Source organism: Stegodyphus dumicola, chromosome 11 (genome assembly GCF_044657685.1).
Source record: "Stegodyphus dumicola isolate Sdum_Otavi_A_Nest chromosome 11, ASM4465768v1".
NCBI classification, from domain to species: Eukaryota; Metazoa; Arthropoda; class Arachnida; order Araneae; family Eresidae; genus Stegodyphus; species Stegodyphus dumicola.
Window position 1 is genome coordinate 134026097 of NC_140778.1, and position 24525 is coordinate 134050621.

Consider the following 24525-nt stretch of genomic DNA (forward strand, 5'->3'; position numbering starts at 1 on the left):
TATGTAAGGTAGTAAAACTGAAACTGTGACCATTTCATTTGTGGCGTTCCTTTTGTCGGAAATAAAACATGATTGCAGGGAGTTTCGTACATAAATTGCGACTCCCCCACCTCTTTGACTCAAGCGATCACATCTATATGTGCGATAATTATTAATATTTATGTTCTTACACGGAGTAGCGTAAGTCTCAGAAATTAAAGCGATGTCAATCTCATGAGTAGTGAGGAAATTGTGAAGCTCCGTGATTTTATTAAGAATGCTGTGAGCATTCCAAAAAACTGCTCTAATAGGGGCCTGATTAATGTTGTGATTGGCCATTATGGTCTCCGGATTGTTGTGTTTCTTGAATTACTGCTTTAGTCTGTTGAATTTGCTGTGAAAGCAAAAAGCCTGAGCTTTTGATTACATTAACAAGTTCGTCCAAGTCGGCGAACACCTTTTTCGCTTCACTGATCGTATCAGAATATATTCCAGTGGAAAGAGCTTGCGCATAACTTTTGCTTTCTACTACCCTACTAGTGTAAGCTTTTACTTTCTCTTGTTTTTTCTTAGGGAAATTGGCACAGCCTCGAAAATTCGATGTGTGCTCTTGGAGACAGTTGGCGCACTTTGGTGGTTTTTCTTTATTTTTATTGGGGCAAAGATATGAAAAATGTGCCTCAGCGCACCGAACACATTTGGGCGTAAAGTAACATCCAGCTTGGGTGTGGTGGAACCCCTGACAACGGAGGGGGCCCTGCCCTACCCCTATAATCTTCAATTCTTACTCTTAGCCCACAGAGCTTAGTGATGTTATGTATTTCCTTCGATTTATCCTTTCTGGGTAGTGAAACAAGGAACAGAGGCAATTTAATTACCTCTCGATTTCTCCTGCTAGTCATTTGTTTGACAGAACTAACGACTAAATTTTTAGCTTTTAGTTCCTCGCTAATTTGCTTGATCTCAGTATCATGTAGTAGCCTTCTTATGACCACCTTAATATCCTTATCCTGTGGCAAGATAAATGAGTGATGTTCAATTTTTGCGCCTGAAGCAGCTTAACTATCACTCTGTAGTCTTCATCATCCTTGGTCATAATTCTAATACCCTTAGGGGTTTGACGGCTATCGACTTCAATATTGCGCTCATGAAAGGTTTTCCTAATATTATTCCAAACCTTGTTAGTCACTTTAATGATAATAGGTGGAATTTTATATTTTCTGACAAAGTCTGTGTCAGTTATTTCATTTTCGTCTTTATTTTGTGGGTTTGGTTCGGTTTGAGTGTGTTCTGTTTCCAGTGAAGTGGTATCCAATATATCATTTTCAGTTTCCACGATAGTGGATAATCCCTGTTTGTGTGTGTTATTTTGTGTTAACTCACATTGTTTTTCTTTTGAATGTATAGTATCATTAGAATTTTTGTCGGTAATATCAGAATTAATGTGCCTGCTAGCACGTGGTAATTCGTTCGGCATATCATGTTTTTGCTTTTTAGACGGCGGTTTCGCCGACCTGGTACGTACGGTCTGATCTCCTCTGCGTTTTAGAATAAAATTCCTCATCGGAACTAGTATCCTGGTCAAGTGTAGTCTCTTTTTCTGAACCTGTTTGTTCATTATCATTAATTGTTAGAGGACTACGTGATCGTTCATTGTCACTATTTTTAACAATTTCATCAGTTTTCTGTCTATGTTTCACATTATTTGCATTGCTATTCTTATCAGCTAAATAAGCATTAATGCATGTGAGCATGTGCACATAAAATTTATAGTCTCGTTCCTGTTCGCCAGTAAGCGCACCATCATCGCACCGCTTAAGTTCCAATTCCTCAATGAGCTGCTCGAAAACAAAGCTAACTCTGTCCATGATCAATCCGAAATAATCCAAAAGTCAAAAAATCGCAGCGCCCAAAAACGCAGAAAAACCCGCGCCCTGGAACAGGGCCCGCTCGACGAGCGGGTGGAAACTCACAAGGCTCCTGACAATCACTTGACAGTGAGAGCTTGGGAGTAACTATGTGAGTTGAAAATCCAGCGTAAGACTCTAGCAAAATAAAATAAAGTACAGCAAAGTAATTAATTATCTTCCTGTAACACACAGCAATTAGGCGTAATGGCAATTATATGGCACGATAAGCACATACTTACACGCATTTACCTTACTTGCTTATAAGGCCTGCCAGACTGAGCGAAATTCCGGTTCCCAGTTTTCAGTTGGTTTCGTGAAATTCATCACTAGGTGGCGCTCGCATTCCACTACACTTTTGCTATACGTTCTCTATTTGTAATGTGGCTCGTTATTGACAAAATGTGTATTTTATTAAAACGTACCACTGTAACTAATAGTAACATAGGATGGTATATTGTTACGTGCTATACTGCCAAAAAGTTTCTTCCTTTTAAAAAAATGTTTACGATTGTATTTAAATAATTATTCTCAGCATATAACTGTAGGACGGATAGCATTTCCATCAGTTTCATGTAATACAGATTTACTGCAAATACATAATACACAATTTCTTAAACAAAATCCATCATCACGTAAAATTTTAAAGCTTTAAAATTCTTTTGATACGTTTCTTTCGCTCAGCTTTTGTGCTTAAACAAGCTTCTTAATATGTGTGTATGTGCGTTCTGCTTTATATCATTTTTTCGTTTTTCTGAAATAAAAATCTCATAATTGTTTTTTTATCAGACTGGAGATAATCTATGTTTTCTATAACTGATATTTTAACCTATCATATATATATATGTGTGTGTGTGTGTGTGTGTGTGTGTGTGTGTAATGATATTTTTAACTCAATTGATTAAATTAAATTCTAATAATGTTGCTTAATAACGTGTTGGCGATTCTCTACCTAAATTGCATCCCTGCTCCTAAATTTTGGCGAAATCTTTTCTTTATTATAAATTACATTAACCTGTTGGCGCCCGCCAAACTCATAAATCTGTCATATTACATAAAGTTCTTAAGAATGCTCTTGATGATAAGATAGCGTCACTTCGTGATTTCAATTAATATCTCTGATTGGATGAGCAGCATTACGCACTCATATCTATAACTGGGCAATTTTTCTATTTCTGCTCACAGGATGATTCAGAGCTGTGACAGCAAACGTGTAAGGACGTGCTAAAGCTATTCTCTTGAATTTTTGCAGATCTGTCCCAGTCCCTAGGTGGACAGAGATTGCAAACGCAAATAGATTTCTTACCTTCGGGTAAATAAAATGTCCTTTTTCGAGGCAGTCAGCGACACGGATGATGATATAACGGATGCGGACCAACGGACCTATGAATTAACGGACACGGAATTCTCGGAAAAGTTCTCCAGCAGTAAGAAGAAATTTCCCTTAAGGATAAAGGATTTTGTAACTTCACCAGAGACAAAAAAATACAAAAAGAAGAAAAAAACGCACGCTAAAGAAAACGAATCACCCTTGAATGGAAAAAATCTTGACGAACTTACTGAAGAGGAAAAATGAAACATCTTGAAGGAATGATTAAAGAATACGGTGCCGAAAGAATGCTAGCTAATCTAGCAAAAAACTAAGCTAAGACTCCTGATAACGAAAAGAAAGCAGATAATAAGAAAGATAAATGGATTTCCTCTACGAAAACGGCGAAGAATCCAAAAGAAACAGCACCGATGGAAATTTCTACCGAAAACAGGTTTAAGGAGCTTGACGAGAATAGAAGCAACACGGAAGAATCTAACTTTGCTGAAATCCCACCACCTATAGTATTCTCACAAAAAGAGGTTAACTGGATGGAGATCTGAGATTTACTCTATACAGTATGCACGGAAGAATTTGAAGCGGAAACGAAAACCCAATCACTATACGTTAACGTAAAAACTACTACTGACTATAGAAATGCAACTAGACTACTACAATCAAGAAATATTCCTTTTCACACGTATAGATTAGAAAGCGAAAAACCCTTAAAAGTAATCTTGAAAAATCTCCCTGAAAATATGAAAGAAGATGTAATCAAAGACGATCTCGAACGAAGAAAATTTCCAGTCCTGAAAGTTAAGCAATTCACATGCAGTCAAAAATATAATTTCGAAAAGTTACCTATCTTTCTAATTGAAGTGAAGAAAAATCAAGCTGGATATGCAATACATAATCTCAATAATATGTTTAATGTTAATGTGAAAATAGAAAAATACCAACCCAGAAAAAAATCATGCAATGCTTTCGCTGTCAAGAGTACGGGCATTCCCAGCACCTATGCACAAAACCCGAAAGTTGTTGTAAGTGCGGAGCCCAACATCGAAGTAAATTTTGTCCCCTTAAACCTGAAGAAAAGCCCACCTGCATTTTTTGTTCAGAACAGCATGTATCTTCATACCGTGGATGTGTGGTATACAAAAAGAAATTCGAAAAGAAATCACCATTACCGAGAGCATCGAACAGAAGATTTCCCGCCTTTACCTTCTACCTCGAGAGCAGAAAATACTAATACTCAGAATGACGAAACCAGCGAACAAATATTCAACCTCCCCCCTGATTACTTAAACGAAGCAATAGAATGGATAAAAGACCCACGAATTAATAACTTATTAAGCAACATCATCAATCATATTCAAAAAATAATATTAGGAAAAAAATAATATATAGAAAAATTTATATTAGGATTTCAGTCAATAATGTCTCTTATAAAGTTTGCCAAAGACTCCAATTAAGCTATTAATATGCACCGCAACTAAGGAGGCTCCTTGATTGCAACATAAGAAACTCCAAGACTTTCAAATTACTAACTTGTTCCTTCCCCATTCTTCAGCAGCAACCGGGGTCAGTACTTGGGTGGGTGACCACACACGTGACTGACCTTGGCGAATGACGTTCAAGGAGCTAGCGAAGAAATCCAGGAGCCAGCAAAGGAACGTTTCCAGCTCGGACAGCCGGCCGCGTGGAGAAAATCTACGCTTTTCCATTCCACGTACGTTTGTACATGCTTGAGCTTCGCCTCTTTAGGAGCGCTAACCTCCTTAACCGCTAACGCCTTTATTTTTAAAATAACATCGCCTTAGGGCTTAAAAACTTTCAAACGACTTAGTCAAGTCGCCTGCTCAACTATATGCTACCAAAACCATGATATGATTTGATTTGATTTTTCTGTTCACTACTTAGATATTTTCTGATATGGAGGTACATGGTTTGAACCATAGGCACTCCGCAACTTGTAATCATTGGCATTGGCATGGTACAGGAGGAACGCTTGTGAGATGGATGCTAAAATAAACGTATGACTTTATATTCCAAAATTTGTCTCATTCCTGTTGCTCCGGTTGCACAGCACTATGAATTTGATGCAATTAAAATTTAAGAATGAATCCACGTATATATTTTATAAGAAATGCTAATTGAGTTAGCTTTTTCACGAAATGTATTACTTTTTAGCTCTCTTTTTGTTATTTTTGATCCAGAAACATTTGAATGCTGTCTGTATTAGCTTCAAAAATTTAAAGCGCACATCTCATTTTAATTAGTGTGATGTATCAATATGCTGTGCATGAACTTGTGTCTAACTGGTTGAGTGTTTTGTGGTTGCACTTGAAGTTATAGAGATTCATGTCGAATCCATATATAATTATCTCTATTAATCCATATATGTAATTAATAGAGTTAATACTTTTTCTTTTAGGGAATATGGCTTTATTTTTCTTAAATATGCTGTCAATAATATTGAAATACTTAGTATTTAACACTAGCAGTTTCAAAATTTTATATTCTCTCCCTCCCAAACTAGTTGCTACATTTAGGTCGAAAGTTTTGTTCCAAGTTAGGTGCTACATTTCAAGCAGGTAGTAGGTGGAGTCATAAATAACTTTCGATGCAATTTAGTAGATGGACATCAGTAAAATTATAAGGTGTACTACAAGGAATGTAACGCTGCATACTAAGTTTTCATTCTAAGTTTTTGCTTTCCAATTTGAAACAATTTTATCGACGCAAATTTAGACGGTTCACACGCTCTTAAGCCACGCCCCATTTTGTAAGGACTACACCGGCCATACTTTAGAAAGATCGTGTTTATGTGATTAATGCGAAGCCTTCAGGGCTGTCTGCCTAAGGTGAGGGATGCCTTCGTGGATGAATTTCTAAGGCAACTGGCTCGTATAGACAAGAGACATCATTGAATTTACATTTAATTAGCCTGAAGATTTTAAGTGATTACTGCTGGAAGTGTCCTTACAAAATGGGGCGTGGTTTAAGGGTGCGCGAAAGCTGGATTTTTGAAACTAATTTGGTACTGATTTAAGGAGGGAATGCTTGGTAAATAAAGTTGTGGTTGATTGATAACGTAGCACCATGAAATTTCTGGAAAAGGTGCAAACAAAATCATAAAATCTTCGGTATCAATAATCAGTACTCGAATGTAGCAAGTAATTTAGGACAGAGGGAGTATATGATTCATTGTGAATAAATGTCATACATGTTATTATTATATGCTGTAGGTGACATTGAAATACTTGGTATTCATCACTAACAGGCTTAAAAATTTTATATAAGATTCATTGTGATTAATGTCACATGTCATTATTATATACTGTCAGTGATATTGAAATACTTGGTATTATTTTGAATATCTGTAGTGTTGCGTTTACTCTTCAGAATTCTAAATTTGCATTATTTAAAATTTTATTTTTTAATATTTTCTAAAAACGTATTTTATATTAATTAAAAAAGAGAAAAATTCTACAGTATCTAAAACCAAATCTCTTGTAGAATACTTTTTCTCTTATGTATTAACAAATTTTAGATCATCATTTATTTATTTCTTAGTTACATATTTAATAATGGCTCCAAACATTATGTTCTGAAGTTACCTGCTAACTTCGTACTATACAAATTATTTAAAATTAAAGCATGTGCTCTAAATTACCCTTAAATTGGAATAGGTAACTCTAATAAGTGCAATTAAAACTAGCGTGTATCAAGATGCAAGCAGGGATTAAAATCAGAATCAAGTAGCTGACGGTTATATATTAAAAAAGAAAAATGGGATAACTTGAAATTTCATGCTTTCTTTCTAAATAAAAATATTTTTATTAAAAAGAAATGTATAATTTCTGACTACTACAGATTAATCATTTTTAAATTTCGCATATAACAAGACAATTATTTGTCTCGGATACCATTTTCCTTATTGTTAATGTCGCAAAACGTAGCGGAATAGTAGCGCCCTCTTGCGGTCAGTAAAAATTTCACGGAGGCCACCGAAAACACAAAAGAATATTTTCGCACTGGCAGGCTTTGAGTATAAATTGGCCTTGGTTAAGTGAATAGCAAATATTATTTGGTAAACTTGAAGTGATATGGGAATTATATGGCTTGTAGAGGCATTATTTGAATGGTATCAGTACCCTGAAATAATGAAAAGGTGAATAACATAGTAAAATAATAAAATGTGATTTCAAAGTTCGACTAGCGAACAATAGATTATTTGGGGAATAATTACGCAAAATCAGTATAAAAGTCATTTAAAATTATTTATTACTAACAGTATTCATTAAAATCTCACCACATTTCCTATTTGAGATACTTTATGTATAAATTAGGATGTAAATTTTATATTAGGGCATTGATATTCAAGTTGATAGCAAATAAGACGGCTTTTGTGAAATTTCGTTTTGTAGCTTGCACTTTTTAAACACTCATTTAAGGGAATTTTCACTTATCCGGAATTCGGCATTTTCCAAGAAATTCGGATAGTCGAGCTTATTATTACTACTTAAGTACTAATACTTTTACTACTACTTAAGCAATACTAAGCTTGAGTTATAATAAGCCGACTTAATCGATTAATATTATTACAGTATTATATGATTATCATTTACTACTGTAAGCAGTAAATGTTATGAAATGCACTCAGTTTCAAATGCAAATGTCAGAACAAATATAATCATATTTAATTTATGACAAAGAAATCAATTAACAAATAATACCTAATGAAAGGAATTTTAATGTTTATTACTTCAAAAACTGGAGTATCTTTATGAAATTTTAAATATAGATACACACTTTTGCCAACAAATTTGTTTAAGCAGAAATTTGATTTCTAAATTAAGAATATTTAGTATCAAAATTAGGAAAGGAAATTTACAAGCACAATAGAGATCTCTAATCCACTTTCTCCTGATTTCATGTTTTTGAAATTTTAGAAATGTAATTTTATTTTCCTGTATTCATTTTCATAAATATTAAAATTAGTTGAAATCATTCAAAGAAGGAATATTAAAAAATATAAAATTTCAATAATATATTCAAATAAATTAAAGAAAACCTCTTCTTTAAAACGCCAAAATGCAACATAAAATTTACTATGCATATTTCTTAGAAAAGAAAAAGAAAATAAGAAATTGGCTTGTAAAACATCTGTATTTGCAGTGAATGTCTCGGAATTGGAGCCACATGCGATCACAACACTGCCTAGCGGGACGTCAAAATTTTATTACCAAATATAGAGGACCGATAATTCATTTCTATCTTCTAGTACACTACTACCTCTAGTACTTCTAGTAGCAAAGTAGAAAAGCCGGTGTAAAAATGTCGCGACCATTAGATGACAGTGTAGCTCTTCTTTGGCCATCCCACAGAGTGCAAAGAAATCACGGAAAATAAATGAGGTTGGTGCCATGATGCTTTGACCATTTGCGCGAATTTTGCAGGATTTCTACTACAGCTGTAGCACTTTCCTGCAGTTCTGAAAGAATCCATCCAAGAACAAAAAGAATCCAATCCTCTTAATGGTTGTTGCCTGAAGTGTAGCCCGTAACGAGCCAGAGTAATATCGTTAGGGTCAGAAACAAAGCACCAGGAAAAATAAATCAATTTCTTATATTCATAGGCCACTTTTCGAAAATCGGCTCAACAAAACATATTTGTACAGCTTGCTTCAGGCCAACCCTATGTTATGCGTCACCTGCTTGAAATACGGTGACAAACATTCAAATACACAAACTACAAATCATCATCATCAATATTGCCGGGATATTGCTGTTTTGACGCAATGTTTCCGGCTCTTGACACTTTGGCCCGGAGGGCGCATGACGGTAGTTGGCAACGACAATTGAAAGGAGGCATCAGTAGTGAGAAGAGGGGATGACTGCAAGACGTCACAAGTGTAGAGAAACACGCAGACGAAGCCCAAGACCAGGAGAGGCGATGACAGGGTGAAAATCTGACTTGTTCAGTTGTTCGTGATAGGATATGTCATAATTAAAGTTACACAAATACGATTACACATTACAATTTATTAGAATAATACAAATACATGCGAATAGATATCGAAAATGAATACATAAGATTACATACGACTAAATAAGGTTTATATACATATTTACAGCGACGCTGCACTCGTGATAAAGTTACGTAGGAAAGTTCGAGTCTCGGGTGAGAAAGGCCGCGAGTGGTCGGATGCGTGAGTCTTCTGCAAAGATATGATAGTCGAACACTTTGAAGTGTTGCATATGAGAACATTTTCTCGCCTTTTCAAAAAACTTTCTATTGGCCTTATGGAGGAACTCTTCAACTCTGTCAATACGTAGGTCTCTGTGAAAGGTCTCATTAGAAACATAAAAGTGCGCATTTGTAATTACTCTGAGAAGCTTGTTCTGCGTTACTTGAAGTTTTTTCATGTCACTCTTGAGTGTAGGTAGCCCAAACGGGCGAAGCGTAACAGAAAATTAGTCTGATAATTGCCGTATAGATGTCTCTCTTTCTTCTAAGATCACGTCTGGAGTTTTTACCTATTAGTGGGAGGAGAGTTTTGATAGTGTAAGAGGTTTTCCATTTAATAGTGTGAATGTGACCTTTCCAGGTAAATCTGTGGTTTAAGACCACCCCAAGGTATATAGCCTTCTTAACTAGTGGTACTTCTGCATTAAAGATTTTAATTTTCCTGTCAATAGGGATTCTAGAGTGTTTTTTGCCGGTGATAATTAACTGGGACTTTTGTCCGTTGATCGCAATTCTCCATTTAGTACACCATTCCTCAATGGCAGGAATTTTCTCTTGAAGTTTTACCAATGCGTGCTCTTGACTATGTGACTTCATGGCAAGGGCGGTGTTCTTCAACATAACATCCGAGGTAAGTATTGAGGTCGGCATAGTGTTGGGTAAGTCGTAAACGTAAAATAGATATAAAATAGGGCCAAGAATAGAACCTTGTGCTACTCCGGCTTTCAGATACTTTGTCTCAGAGTGTTCATTTCTAAAATTTACAAAAAATTTGCGGTTCCGTATGAAGGAGTTGATTACTAAAATGAGATCTCTGCTGAAGTCAAGTGTGATTAGCTTGAGAACGAGCCCCTCATGCCAGACGCGGTCGAAAGCTTTCGCCACGTCTAGCATGAGTAAGGCAACACTTTGATGTCTGAACAAAGCAGATCCAATGAATTCGCATAGACGAACAGGTTGTTTTGTCGTTGAGAGATTTCTACGGAAACCAAGTTGTTCCATTGGGAGCTTATTGATATGCGGTTCAATTCTTTTATAGATGACCCGTTCGAATATCTTACCTAGTCCTGGGAGTAGACTAATCGGTCGATATCCCTCCGGTTTGGTGACATCTTTTCCCAGCTTTGGCAGTAGAATGACTTTCGCCTTTTTTCATTTTTCCGGAAAATAGTTATTTTCCAGGCAGGCACTGAGAATGCTAACATATTTTGTGACCGTGTTAAGAGGCATATTCTTAATTGCAACATTCGTAATTTCATCATAGACAGAGGATTTCCGGTTTTTCATTTTTCTTATAGTATTCCTAACCTCCATTGGTGATGTATATTCAGTGCGGTTTTTGGCCCCGGGTCCTTCGAACCAGTCTTTGATAAATTGCCTTGTATTATAGGAGAAAAGTGGATCACAAGGGTCTTGATACGGCACGAATTGTTGTTCTAAGTGCTCTGCCATAAGGGCGGCCTTTTCTTTGTAAGTGAGCGCGATTCTGCTGTTGCTATAAATTGGTTTTTTGCAGAGGTGCTTGCGTCTAAGGTTTCTCGCAAAAGACCAGAAATCATTTCCAGATTCATTGAAACTCTCAATTTTATTGTTCCAGGCCTCATCTCGATGTTTTCGAATCTTGCTTCTGATTTTATTATTAAGTCTGTTAAGTTCTTTCTTGACCCCTGGGTTCCTGATATCTCTAGGTAGCCTGAATTTGTCTTTATCAATTGGGATTTTCTTGGGATTTCTTTATCAATTGGGATTGGGTAGCAGTGTTGTAGGCGCCGAGGATACTATTGTTGAGAATTTCAATCGCATTATCAATGTCATCTTTATTCTTAAGTGAGCTAATAGTTGGGGGTTTCTCTAACAATTGTGTGTAATATTGCTGCCAGTCAGTGACTCTTTTAAACTTGTTGTCTTCGCATCTGTTGGTACCTAAAAGAGCAATTACCGGCACATGATCAGAGGTTAATTCTACTTTAACGTCTAAGTACATTGGTATGGCAGTATTAGTGAGCACAATGTCTAAAATGTCTCCTCTTCTAGGATTATCTGGGAGATAGGTATAGTCCGTAGGTGCATAAAAATAGATAGGATAATTATTTATAAATTCAAGCAGGATTTCACCATTGTTGTTGGTTCTTCGACAACCAATTTTGTATTTTTTGAGTTCAGATCTCCGGCCAGGATGATGTGTTTGTTATTTGGGAGAAGCTCAGCGAGCTTGTCTATGTCAAGAAGATTATTCGGAGGATTATAAAATGCAATAAAATAGACAACTCCATAATATGGAAGTAGAACAGAAGCTGTAACTGCTTCATAACCATTATCGCGAACCTCGCTGATGAGGCAGGATTGTAGGGAGCTTTTCACAAAAATCGCGGCCCCCCCACCTCTATGACTCAATCTGTCACATCTGTAACACCTATAGTTTGCGATATTCATATTGTAACAGGGAGTCGCAAACGTTTCTGTGATAAGCGCAACGTCAATATCATACACAAGTAAAAAGTTATGAAGTTCCGTAATTCTATTCTGGACGCTATGCGCATTCCAGGTTATGAACTGAATAGGAAAGCCAGACTATTCCTGTATTGGCTCATGATCTAAAGTCTGTGTTTTTGCAGTTTCTGGATTGGTTTGAATAGTCTGTTTAGTTTGTTGTGTTAGTTGCAAGAAGCCAGCGCTTTTAATGATTTTTACTAGCTCTGCTAGATTAGCAAAAACTGCTTTTGCTTCATTGATTGTTTCAGAATAGAGTCCTGATGATATAAACCTGTGCATAACTTTTACCTTCTATGATACGATTTGAGTATGTTTTGTTTTCGACAGTGTTATTTCTGCTGCTGTTGTTCTTGGGATACTTTTCACAACCCTTAAAGCTAGATGTGTGAGATCCCCCGCAGTTCGCACAGACTAGGGGCTTATCAGGATTTTTTCTGTCAGGGCATTCTTTAATTGAATGGCCTCCGCCACATCGGACACATTTCGGAGCATAATTGCATCCGGCTTGGGTATGATTGAAGCCCTGACAGCGAAAACACTGTATGGGCCCCTGTCTACCTTTATACCCAACTACTTTGATTTTCATATCGCAGAGTTTGTATTCATTATAGATTCGTTTGGAGTCGTCAGTTTTTGGTAATGTTACAAGAAACAATGGGAGTGGGATGACTTCCCCGCCTCGTCGTCTTGACATTTGTTTGATTTCAATAATTTTGTAATTTAATTCCTCTAATTCAGTTTGAATTTCCTCTATATCTGAAGCAGAAGTGAGTCCATTTATAACCACTTTTAAGTTTTTATCTTGAGGCAAAATGTAGGAATGGTGCTCAACTTTGAGCTCTTTGAGTACTTTAACCATGCCTCTATAACTTTCAGCGTCTCCTGCAATGACTTTTATGCCAAGATAACCCAAATAATCAGCCGTCATTCCTCAAGTTTTGTCCAATAAATGAGAATATTTTGGTATGAAATACTTTTTTGATATTTCCCCAAGTCATGACATTTTCTTTAAGAATTAATGGTGGAAGTTTTCTTTGCGTGTTGCTCTCTGAATTTTGTGTATAACCTTCAGCGCGTTCATTATTTGTTATCGTCTGATTATTTGGGTTTTCTTGATTTTCTGTTTCGCATACATTGGTATCCATGTTATTATCTGTTCCATTAACCTGATTAGATTCTGAATGTGTTTGCACATCATTAATTGACTCTTGATCATTTGTGCTATTACAAGCTTGATTAGCCGCAACGATCGGTGAGATTATTTGTGTGTGTGTACTGAGTTTTTACTTTTTTAGCATTTGGTTTGTGAGTTTTTGTTCTAACGGTCTGGTCGCCTTTGCGGCGTTTAAATGGTTCTTCATCAGAACTCGTGTCTTGATCAAGTGTTTTTTTCCTCGGTACTGTTAGTGGGATCATTATGTATGTTTATTGGACTTCTGGCCCTACTGTTTTCATCATAGTTTTTACATGTGCTAGATGCAGGTGTGTTGTCATTGACATTATTACTTTGTTCTTTTAAAGCATTCACAATCTCAAGAGAGCTAAGCAAAAAATTGTAAAATGTTTTTTCAATATCAGATAATTTCCCATCATTTTTTTCTCTGATTTTGTCTAACTCCTTAAGCTGATTTGTGTACATTTACACGAGCCTCTCCATGGTCCGCTACGCAGAAATAAATGCAACAAAATCCAAAATCCAGCGCCCATAAAAATTGAGTCCTGCACCCCGGAATGAAGAAACTACAAATCGTTAAAAATAAATTCTTAAGAATAATTACAGATGCGCATTACTTGGTCAGGAACACCTTATTGCGCAATAATCTCAACATTGATGCAAAAAACTTACACACACAATACGAATGATATATATATATATTTTTAAATATATATATAAAGACAAATTCTTGCCATTCTGTTAACTATTCCCCTATATTGAACTATGGGGTATTGCGGGTAGAGGTGAAGCAAACCGCATGTATTCGTTACCGAGTAACGGGTGCATCGGTTGATTCGAAGTACCGATTCGGTACTCGCATCTGTCGTACGATGCGGTTTATTCGAGTACGAATGATGCGGTTGCCATTCGAATACGTATGATGCGGTTTCTGTGCGAATATGAATGATGCGGTTGCTGTTCGAATACGAATGATACATTTGCTAACAATACCCGTGTGCCACATTTTTCATTGATAATTTCGAATTTTTTTGGTTAACTCATCGGGGAAACTCTTGTTTACATTATGTGTTTTAGTTGAAATATCGTTTAGTTGTTGATATTTAAGAAAATGATCAATTTTGATAGCGTGAAGCGTTATTTTGTATTTGCTTTTTTACATTTAGATTTATAGTGCATATTATGTTTGTAATTTGAAAATTTAGATGATTATTGATTTTTTTCTTGAGCGTGCCATAGTGAGATTTTATTGATTTGAAATATTTATATACTGCACTTAGGTTTATATAAGAATGTGTAGGGTAATATAAGTTCTTTACTTCCTTGTACGAAATAAAAAGGAAGTAAGTATTGTAATCGAGAAAAATTTTCGGGTATCATATTTCTACGGAAATATCCATTTTTGACGATTACAGAATCCATGTGAATTATTTTTTTGGGGGGTGATGTCTGTACGTACAAACCCAAATCCAGAAACGGATTGTTAAATGTAATCCCATTTACTCTAAACTGATACTTATAAATAATGATTATGACTCACGACTCTAAGTTGATACTTAAAAGGAATTTTTTCGTGATGTGTAAGTACGTATATATGCATTTCGCATAACTCAAAAACGATTAGTTCTAGAACGTTGAAATTTTGTATATGGGACCGTTATAACGTCTAGATGTGCACCTCCCTTTTTATTGCAATCGTTAATACTACAAAACGTAAATATGTATATTTTAAATAAATTATAATTAAATGTAAAGTTTATATGTAATTAAATGTAAAGTACATACATATATATATAAATACAAAATAAAAGCCAAGGAAGGCGAAAATAAAAGCCTTGGTTTTTATTTTATTTATTTATCACTAAGTAAGTTACTTGACTTTTATTTTCGCAATCGTTGGTTGTAGTCAGGACTTAATTTTTAAAATTAGAAGTGCTGGAGCTCTATGGAAAGCCATCAGGAAAGATGAATAAATAAATAAATAAATAAAAATAAATAAAATAACTAATGCAATAATAAAATAATTAACAACTAGAATATTAAATAATTATTATTATAATTCAATAAAAATGTAAAGACAAATAAAAATTTAATTAATTCTTAACTTATTGATGAACAAGTAAGTAATGAAATAAAATACCAGACATCGTCTGGTTTGGTGGCTGTGGCTGAAATTGCAATTTAAGAACTAAGCCAAGCATTAGCTAAATTTAGGCTCTTGAGGATCAAATAATGTACTGTTTACCAGAGTATAGATAGAAATTTGGTTATGTAGCCTATTCTTCTAAAACGACGTTTCGTCGCTGTCTTCCCCCACCAATTCCCTTTTTTTCGGTTTCGGATTATTTGGTTACGGCAATGCACACTAGGGCTATTGCCTAAGGGAAGGGATGCCTTCGTGGAGGACTTTTTAAAGGAAACTGGCTCATATGTAAGTTACACACGGGGAAAACCACTAAAACGCCTGTGCAGCCAGCCGTTAGCCGGGAATTAAACCCCGCACCGAACTATTAGTCATCAGCTACTTTACCGCTCAAGCGCTGGTAGGCTCTTCGCTGTTTGAAAAACAGGTGTTCACTTTACGATAAAGCAAGCACCTGTTTTCTTCAATTAAAACAGGTTAGACGATATGACACTTACTACTTCATTCTCACTTAGCTTTTGATTTCTAATATTGATTCAATATTTTCTGTAGACATTCTGATTAGAATAATGGATTTCAAACATGTGCAAAAGGTGTGTATCTGAATATAATTAGGTTTTTATAACATAGGGCCCATTTTATTAATTTCTAAAGCAATAGAACCGCGGTATCACTGTTTTGAAAGAAAGCAAAAATGTGACAAATGTATAATGAACATTAATATACATGCTTTACTAGAAATTCACCCTTTCGTCATTAGCGGTTCTGATGAAAGGAATGGGGTAAAGCAGCGAACGAAATAATGAATAACGGACAAATAACGGAATCTAATCTTTAATGCGGTCTCCCAGTTTCTTCAGCCCACCAGCGGACGAGCGGTAAAGTCGTTGAACACTGGTAGTTCGGTCTGAGGTTCGAATCCCACGAACGGGCTGGCTGCATGGATGTTTTCGTGGTTTTTCCCATGTGTAACGTGTATACGAGCCATTTCCCTTAGAAAGACCTCCACGAAGGCATCCCTCCCTTTAGGCAGATAGCCATAGTGTGCTTTGCCATAATTAAATACACCAACACCAACCCAGTTTCTTTATTTGTATTTTGGGAAACTTTTATTGTCATTATGAAAAGTGAAATTTGATATGGATACCACATAACTTTTCCAATTATGCTAATTTTTGCTGCACTTCATTTAAACTTATTTCGTCGAATTATTCTAACTTAATTAAGCGATACCCGAAGGCAAGTTACAAATGGCATCAAACACTGCAAATTTTGAAATTAAATTTCCCGGTCAATCTCTGTCTACGGGACTCAAACTTCTTGTATTTTTATTTTTTCATAACGAGTATAAAACTTTGCCAGCTATAAATATAGGAACCAGAAGACAACATTAAAAGTTAGATTTCATAATTTTTCCAAAATTAATTCTTTTTAAAATTTGACATTGACAAAATATGAATATTTTTGTCATTTAAAATACTTCTGTATTTTTGTTGCACCGTATTTAAACTTGCTTCTTCGAGTTATTGACATTAAATTACATTAATTCCGTTATCTATTAGAAAATAATTATAGCAAATCATCTAATTACGACATTTCTAAGAGGTCACTTTCTAAGAGATCTGTATTTTTGAGAACATAAACAAACATTGGTAGTGAACATCACCTTTTTAAGACCACGACATGTAAAATGCTCTAAAAAGCATGAATGGTTGCATTTAAAGAGAACCCATTACTTTTAATAAAGAACGTAACATTAATGTTAATTATTCATGTTTTTGGTGTGTGTGCCAAAATAGTGATACCGTGGTTCTCTTGCTTTAGAAATGTGTGAAATTTTAAAAAAAATGGATACTATATAACAAAAACGTTATTATATTCAGATACAACACCTTCTGAACACGTCTGAAATTCATTCTTCTGCTCAGCATAATTCGTCTGCATAAAATAATAAATAGTATTAGAAATCAAAAGCTAAGTCGAAGTAGAAACAGTCATCTCTTCTAAACCATTTTAATTGAAGTAAACAGACGTTCGTCTTATCGTAAAGTAAACACCTATTTTTCAAACCGCGGATAAAACGGGAAAGAGGGAATTGGTGGGGAAAGGCAACGAACGAAATGACACTTTTTGGAGCTGGGATGAAATGAGAAAGGACGAAAAGGTACTAAGCCAATAAGACAAGGTCTTGTATTTTACTTTATAATTTAACGATTCATCATAAATTTAAGAATTATTTTAATTTTTATTTGTCTTTACATTTTTGTTAAATTTTACTTATAAGTATTTTAGATTTCAGTTGCTAATTATTATGTTACTTTAATTATTCATTATTTTAATCACTATTTTTTATTATTTTAATTACTAATTAATGTTATTATTGTAATATTTATTTTATTTCTTTATTTAGTTTTTATTTTATTTTTTCCTATTTTCCTGACGGCCTTCCGTAGGCGCTTCTGACTTTTGTAACACCACAAAAGTCAGACAGACTTATTGTGCCTATAAAAGGAAACAATAGTGTTTCTTCGTACTATGTGCAAGCAGAAGAATTATTTGGCATACTGCATGATACTCACTTGAAAACCAGACATGAAAGTCGCACACGGATGGAAAAGGGGCTGAAAACTTAGTGCAGAAATGTACCAAAGAATTCATTACATTATATCTTCGCTTATGCAAGCCATGTCAGGGCAAGTCATCTGATCCTAATAGAGGTCTAGTTTCTAAACTTTTGATATTTAAAGAATTTAACTCAAGGTACCATGTCGATCTCGTAGATATGTAAATTAGCCCTTATGGCGAGTACAAGTTTATAGACAAGCTGCCCAGTCAGTATAGTGATCAGGGAAGCTGACTGCGATGCCGAAGGGCCTGGGTTCGAATCCCGGAGAAGGCATGGTTGTAACTGTCCGTCCCTTCATAGGAAAGACGATGGTGGCCCACCTATTAGGTGCCTCCATAATAAAGAGACCACCACATCGACTGGGTTACATTTGTAATTGTTCACAATCTGCCATTGGAAAAAAAAGTTTATAGTCAATTATCAGAATCATTTAACCACGTTTTCGTTACTGCGTGCTCTCAACCAAAGAGCAAAACCAAAAGAGCATAAGACATTGCTTACAAGCTACTTGATATCTTCCCCACTATAGGTGCTCCAACCATGCTTCTATCAGATGATGGGAAAGAATTTGCGAAGTAAGTTATATGTGAACTAAAGAGCATGTGACCTGAACTGAAACTTCTACAAGGAAAACAGAGGCATAGCCATGTAAAGACCTTACCTCGTTCTAATCAATTATTTTTAGTTTGTAAAACTTTTCTTTCTCTTCTGATTTCAGTTTGTAGATATTAATGACGTAGTATGCAAATCTAACTGAGTTCGGAATCAGTATTTAAGCAGCGAGTTTAAGCGTAGTAGTAAGAGAGTTAGTTCCGAATTGATGTCGCGTGTTTAAAGTACCCTTACATTAGTAGTTGGTGTTAGCCACCTTCTTCAGCTTATATTGATACTCTAGGTTCGGCGTTGCTGCATGCAGCTGATTTAGCGGTTTAGGTAATTAAGTCGCCAGTCGAGTGGCACCTTTACTTTATTGTGATTTTACATTTTTTATTTTTTATTCAAGTTACTTAGCCACAAATGGTGGTAATTTGTGAGCGCAGCATTTGTTTAGTTGAAATAAAAAGTTTAGTTAGTTCAAATAAATTATTTATACCTTCTTCTGCTGTATCTGTTCTTCAAAGACATAGCGAGAATTCGCTACTCAATCTTCTCAGTAGAGTGTACCCTTGGATGATCCCGAAAAGAACAGAGACTCTACAGAAGTGAAGGTTCTGTCGAACGCGCAAAACAGGATATTCAGAATAGGATGATCACATGGATGCGGTCAAATAAATCAATAACATTTGGCTTAGTGTTTTCCGATCTATTTCAATTCATGAAAAATCGTTCTTTTCACCTCGGAATTCGGTATTCACCATATGAGGCCATGTTTGACTGCAAAGCAAAAGTGGAGCTAAGTACCTCAAATCTGCTCAGATAGGTTGTACAGAGAAAGACCTTGAGAAAGCCGAAAAAGAAATGGAGGATGCTAAAAGTGTACGGAGTACCTCTGGAAATGGCAAATGTGCTGGCGTGGCTGTGGAAGCATGAGAAAGTTTATAAAGTTAAGCAGTATCGGGTGAAGCGCAGTCCACCTAACCGTCTCAAGGACGATCTTATGACTATAACTCCCCCCGGGGGTCGACGTAGAGAACTCTGCGAAGCTACTGGCTAGGATCTGTACCTAGGCAGTCTCGGCCACGGGGGTATATAATTTATGAACTTGGCGGTTCCCGATGGTCCATGGGGTAGGTTTATACTTGCTCTTCATGGGCCGGGAGGTGTAAGTCCCTTCGACCAGGGTATTGGTAGCCAAATAGCAAACTGGGCCATTGAGCGTCTGGTCCCTGCTGTCCTTGGTATTCCATGTAAAAGCCTAAGGAGAGGGGCATCCCGTGTAGTGCTGGCAGGTAGCCCAAATTAACGGCCGGTCATCGACCCTAAGTTTCCATCTCCCACCCCACCGTGGTCTCGGTCCGGCCGGGACGGTGGTCTTGACCGGCCCGTGTTTAGCGGTGGGCTTTTAATCGTTGAGCGATTAATAGAGGGTACCATAAAATTGTTGGTGTCTCGGGGGTGTGGGACCCTGGGCCCAGCAGGAGTGTTTCAAGTCATCGGTGGGTGACGCTTTCGGGATTTTTCCCGTTCCCACAATGTGATTGGGTTCACGAGCTGCGGTAAAAATCTTAGTTAGTTAGTTAGTTAGTTATGACTATAACGGGCCCAAACGGTCCAAAATTTTATAAGGTATCAGAAGTGGGCGCAGACCGACCCACCTGACCCAACAAGTTGGCAAGTCATAACAGGCCACTCCAAAGTTATTTTCTTCCTTCTTTCTGCATGCCTTCGGGGTGTAATGGTTAGCACACTCGGCGCGTATTCAAGAGGTCCAGGTTCAAGTCCTGGCGAGGACATTGCACATTTCTTATGTCACCTGTATCAAAATAATTTAATGTCTCCACAAGTTCAGACCGGTTACCTGGCAATAACTATATTTTCTTTTTCACGCATTACGCGAAAATTTCTGCGTAATGCGTGAAAAAGAATGCAGTTCAGACCACTCTTGTCGATCTTGTTGCAAAAATGTCCATGCAGTTTGTGAAATAAGCAATGAAGCAGAAGAAGGGTAAGGAGAAAACATTACTTGCCGGCTATGTTATTAGTAGAAAGCAATGTTGCGTATTTACGGTTCGTAATAGATTGAATGTCAAATCCGATAAAAAGTTAACAAAATTTATTCTTATCACAAGAAATAAAAGAAAATGGCGATTTTTTCCCTCACAGATATTTGTTTAATATCACACAGTAGTTATATTTTAAACTACAAAAACGTTAAATAGAACACAATGCCAAGCGCAGAGAAAACTAAGCCAATCGGAAAATTACAGCAGCTAAGTAAACGACAACAACGTAGTAAACAACTGAACTCAGATGTCTTTCTCTCGCTTTTATAAGCTTTTTAATGTCTCGAGAAACTTCTCTTAACTTCTCGAGATTTCCGGAAAGCAAAAGATAGAATTACAGTTACAGCTAACATACACATGTTACAGCATTATTTCAATTTAAATATAAATTAAGTTATACCTATTTATTAGATGGCGGGCTTTTGTATTTTTACTTTTTCGGCTTAGCTTTCTCTTAGAACTCATCGCACGCTGCATTACACGGGGAGATAAAACAATTTTAATTATAATTCTACCAAAAATAGCCAACTAAATACAAAACCTGTAATACTGCTGCCTTCTCAAGGACTGCACGTCCCGGGCAGTAGAATCCCTGGACAAGAAGCTAAACTTACACCTAAGGCATCAATGCAATAACAAGTTTACATTACAATAACAAACAACATAAACAATAATTGCAATAAATAATTTAAAACAAATCAAATACTAAATACAAAACAAATACTATCAAATTTAGAAACAGAAAGGACCATTATATACACAATTATACTTTTTACATTATATACACTACGTACAATGGACATAATAAGGAGCTAACCTGTCGTAATGAAAGACTTTAGGCTTAGAGTTCGATGACTTGCGGATCCGAACCACGACGTCGTTCAGCCTGTTTAGGACTGTGTACGGATCATCCCAAGGTGACTGTAGTTTCGAACAGAGTCCTTTCCGTCGAGTCGGATTCCTAACCATATCTTGTCTTCTTCGTTGAATCGATGTCCAGTAGCTCTGGTGTCGTATCAGGTCTTCATCTTCTCCGTCGCTAAGTTGACTCGCTCTCGTGCAAAATTGTCCATCACTTGAAACCGAGCCTGGAGATCTTGGATGTATTCCTCAGGCGATGACGGCGCATTCGAGGGTGACTAAACAAGAGGCAGTGGTAACTTCTTGTCCCAGTCCTGTTGGTTTTTTGAAACCACCAATGAGAGTTATTAAGGATGGTTCGATGAAACCTGTCTACCATGCCGTCGGACTGGGGATGTAAGGGCGTAGTTTGGGTTTTGTCAATGATGAGTAGCTTGTAGAGTTGTATGATTACTGCCGAGGTAAAATTCCTTCCCTGATCGGACTGTAACTGAAGAAGCACTCCGAACCTGGAAATTCAGTGCTGTAGCATTACCTCTGTTACTCTGACAGCTTCTTGATCAGGAATAGGATTTACTTCAGGCCATTGTTTAAGTAATCAATGGCAACGAGGATGTATTTGTTGCCATCATTAATTCGTGGTAGAGGCCCCAAGATCTCAAAGGCGATACGCTCAAAAGTTGCTCCTACATTAAAACGTTGCAGCTTGCCATGGCTGCGTTTCTTCGGTCGTTTCCGACCGGCACAGACAAGATCGACACCACTTTTCCACGTCTTCCTTTGCATTATTCCAGTAGAAGCGCTCACGAACGCTGAACAAGGTCTTAGTTATTCCGAAGTGGCCTGCTGTAGAGCTGGTATGTAGTTCTTTAAGGACATCTGGAATTCGAGATTTTGGAAGTATCAGTTACCATCGGAAAGTCTTCCTATCATCCGATTACGTTATATAATTTTCCACTTTGCAGATAAAATTGAACCTTTTCAGATTTAATTTTTTAGTAATTATTACTTAGATTTATTCAGATTCAAAATTTAAATAAAGAAAATTTATTTCAAGCAGGCATATTTACGTTAACTGCTGAGAAATGTAAATTTTTTTAAAAAAATTATTTCTGCATTAGTTGTGGAAAGTTTGGAAATGTTTATTTCTCTTTTCTCAGTCTTACCTATTGAGAACTTAAATTAACCAATAAAACATTTTTCACAAGAAAACGTAGTTGCAGATATGCATTCTATGAATAAATTTATTTTTTTCCCCTTCAAGCAATACTTAGTTCTTTAGTTTTCTCTAAAACTTTAAACCCTGATCACTCAGTAATAATATCTGATGAGAAAATTTGATACCCAGAACTGGACTCCGAGACAGGATGTTGAACCAGGAAAGAATAAGCTGCAAACTAAAAATGTACCCGATGTAATGTGCTTCTGAACGTGCTTTATCGATGAAATTGCATTTATTTTTCATCAACTTCATTGATTGAGGAAACACTCATCGATAAAATCCTGTAAAGCGATTTGTTCCAAAACGTTTTGGAAAATTTCACAAAACACTATAGCCATTTTTGCAAATGTTAAATACTTCAAAATTTATAATGGATGTTACAATGTTTCGCAAATTTGGCATATCCATTAAAAAATAAATTTCGGTAAGTACTGAGGACAGAAAAAGCATACATGTAAATTAGCTGAGAACGGATGGAAAGAATAGTTAGAATTGTTAACCAGAAAACTACACATACGGAAATTTGCATGTAATTCCATTCCAGTTCAAAGTTTTTTTCGTTTAAATTTGAGAACAAAATACAGGTATAAATATATACCAATGTTTAACAGTAAATTATTTCTGGTCTTGTTTGGTTTACGAAGTCTCGAAGGCTGTCTGCCTAAGGGGAGAGATGCCTTCGTGGAGGACTTTCTAAGGGAAACAAGTCCGTATACACGTTACACATGGGTAAAACTACGAAAACGCCCATGCAGCCAGCCTGTTCGTGAGCCTTCTATATGCTGTGTTTCCTGATCATAAAGTGCACACAAAAATATTAAACAGATGCTGTTTAAAATCCGTTGTCATCGTTTCCTGAATGTTAGTTGTATCCAAAAAACCACATTACATGGCGCTCTGAATTTTGGAGTTAGGAAATAAGTTAAATCAGGCGAATAACCAGGCCATGAAATACTATACTAGACTCAAACCTCTAGAACAGTGACAGACTTGTGATAATATGTTTTATCGCGAAGTGAAAACTGTCCTTAGACGCACAATACTCTAATCTCACCTTGACACAAGCATGTAAAAACAAATACAACATTGCTTGTTAAAAATACCCAGTAGTAAAGCTTTGACTACTGGCAGGAATTTCTAGAGTTTATTTCCTTGATCGAGTAGGAAAATAATGAACTTTTTTTTTCTTCCCAATTTCGTGAGAATATATGATTGTTAGCATAAAGGCCGTTAGCCCAGAAGGGCTATTAATTTCAAAACAATATTTTGCGTCGATTCACTTTTCAAACTCTTGCCACCAAATATTATCGTTATGTATGTTTAAAGAAACTAAATAATGAAGAATCTGCATAAACGCATGGAATGTTTCTCCAATGTCTATGTCTATGTCTTATCACTTAGTAAGAGGCAATCGACCATTAACGGCCTTTACCAATATATTATACTTGACTTTTAAATGCTTGAGGAATCGAGTAAGTTGTATCCAATAATATGGAAGTACTTGTGCACATGCTGTGCTAGAACTCAGAGATTACTAGCGACGGAAGCTCCTGTGGCGCCGTCCGTAGAATAAGTAAACTTTGAAGAAATGAGGCGTCGTGTGGCGTCATCTATTAGTAAGGATGAAAAGCATTTTAGTTGACTGGAGCTCTGGTTGCGCTATCTCTTGCAGGATGTATTGTAAGGCATTTTTAAAATTTCATAAAAATTATTGTTCTGATAAGCAATAATTGGAGAGTGAAAACAACGGTAACTTGAACATTGTGAAAAAACAACGGTGGTTTTGAATAATGTAGTCTTCCAACCGAACATGGGCCCTTGGAAGCTCGAATTTTTAATTTGTTTTAATATCTATTTCAAATTTTGTAAAACTTTAAGGAATTTTGGATTAACAAA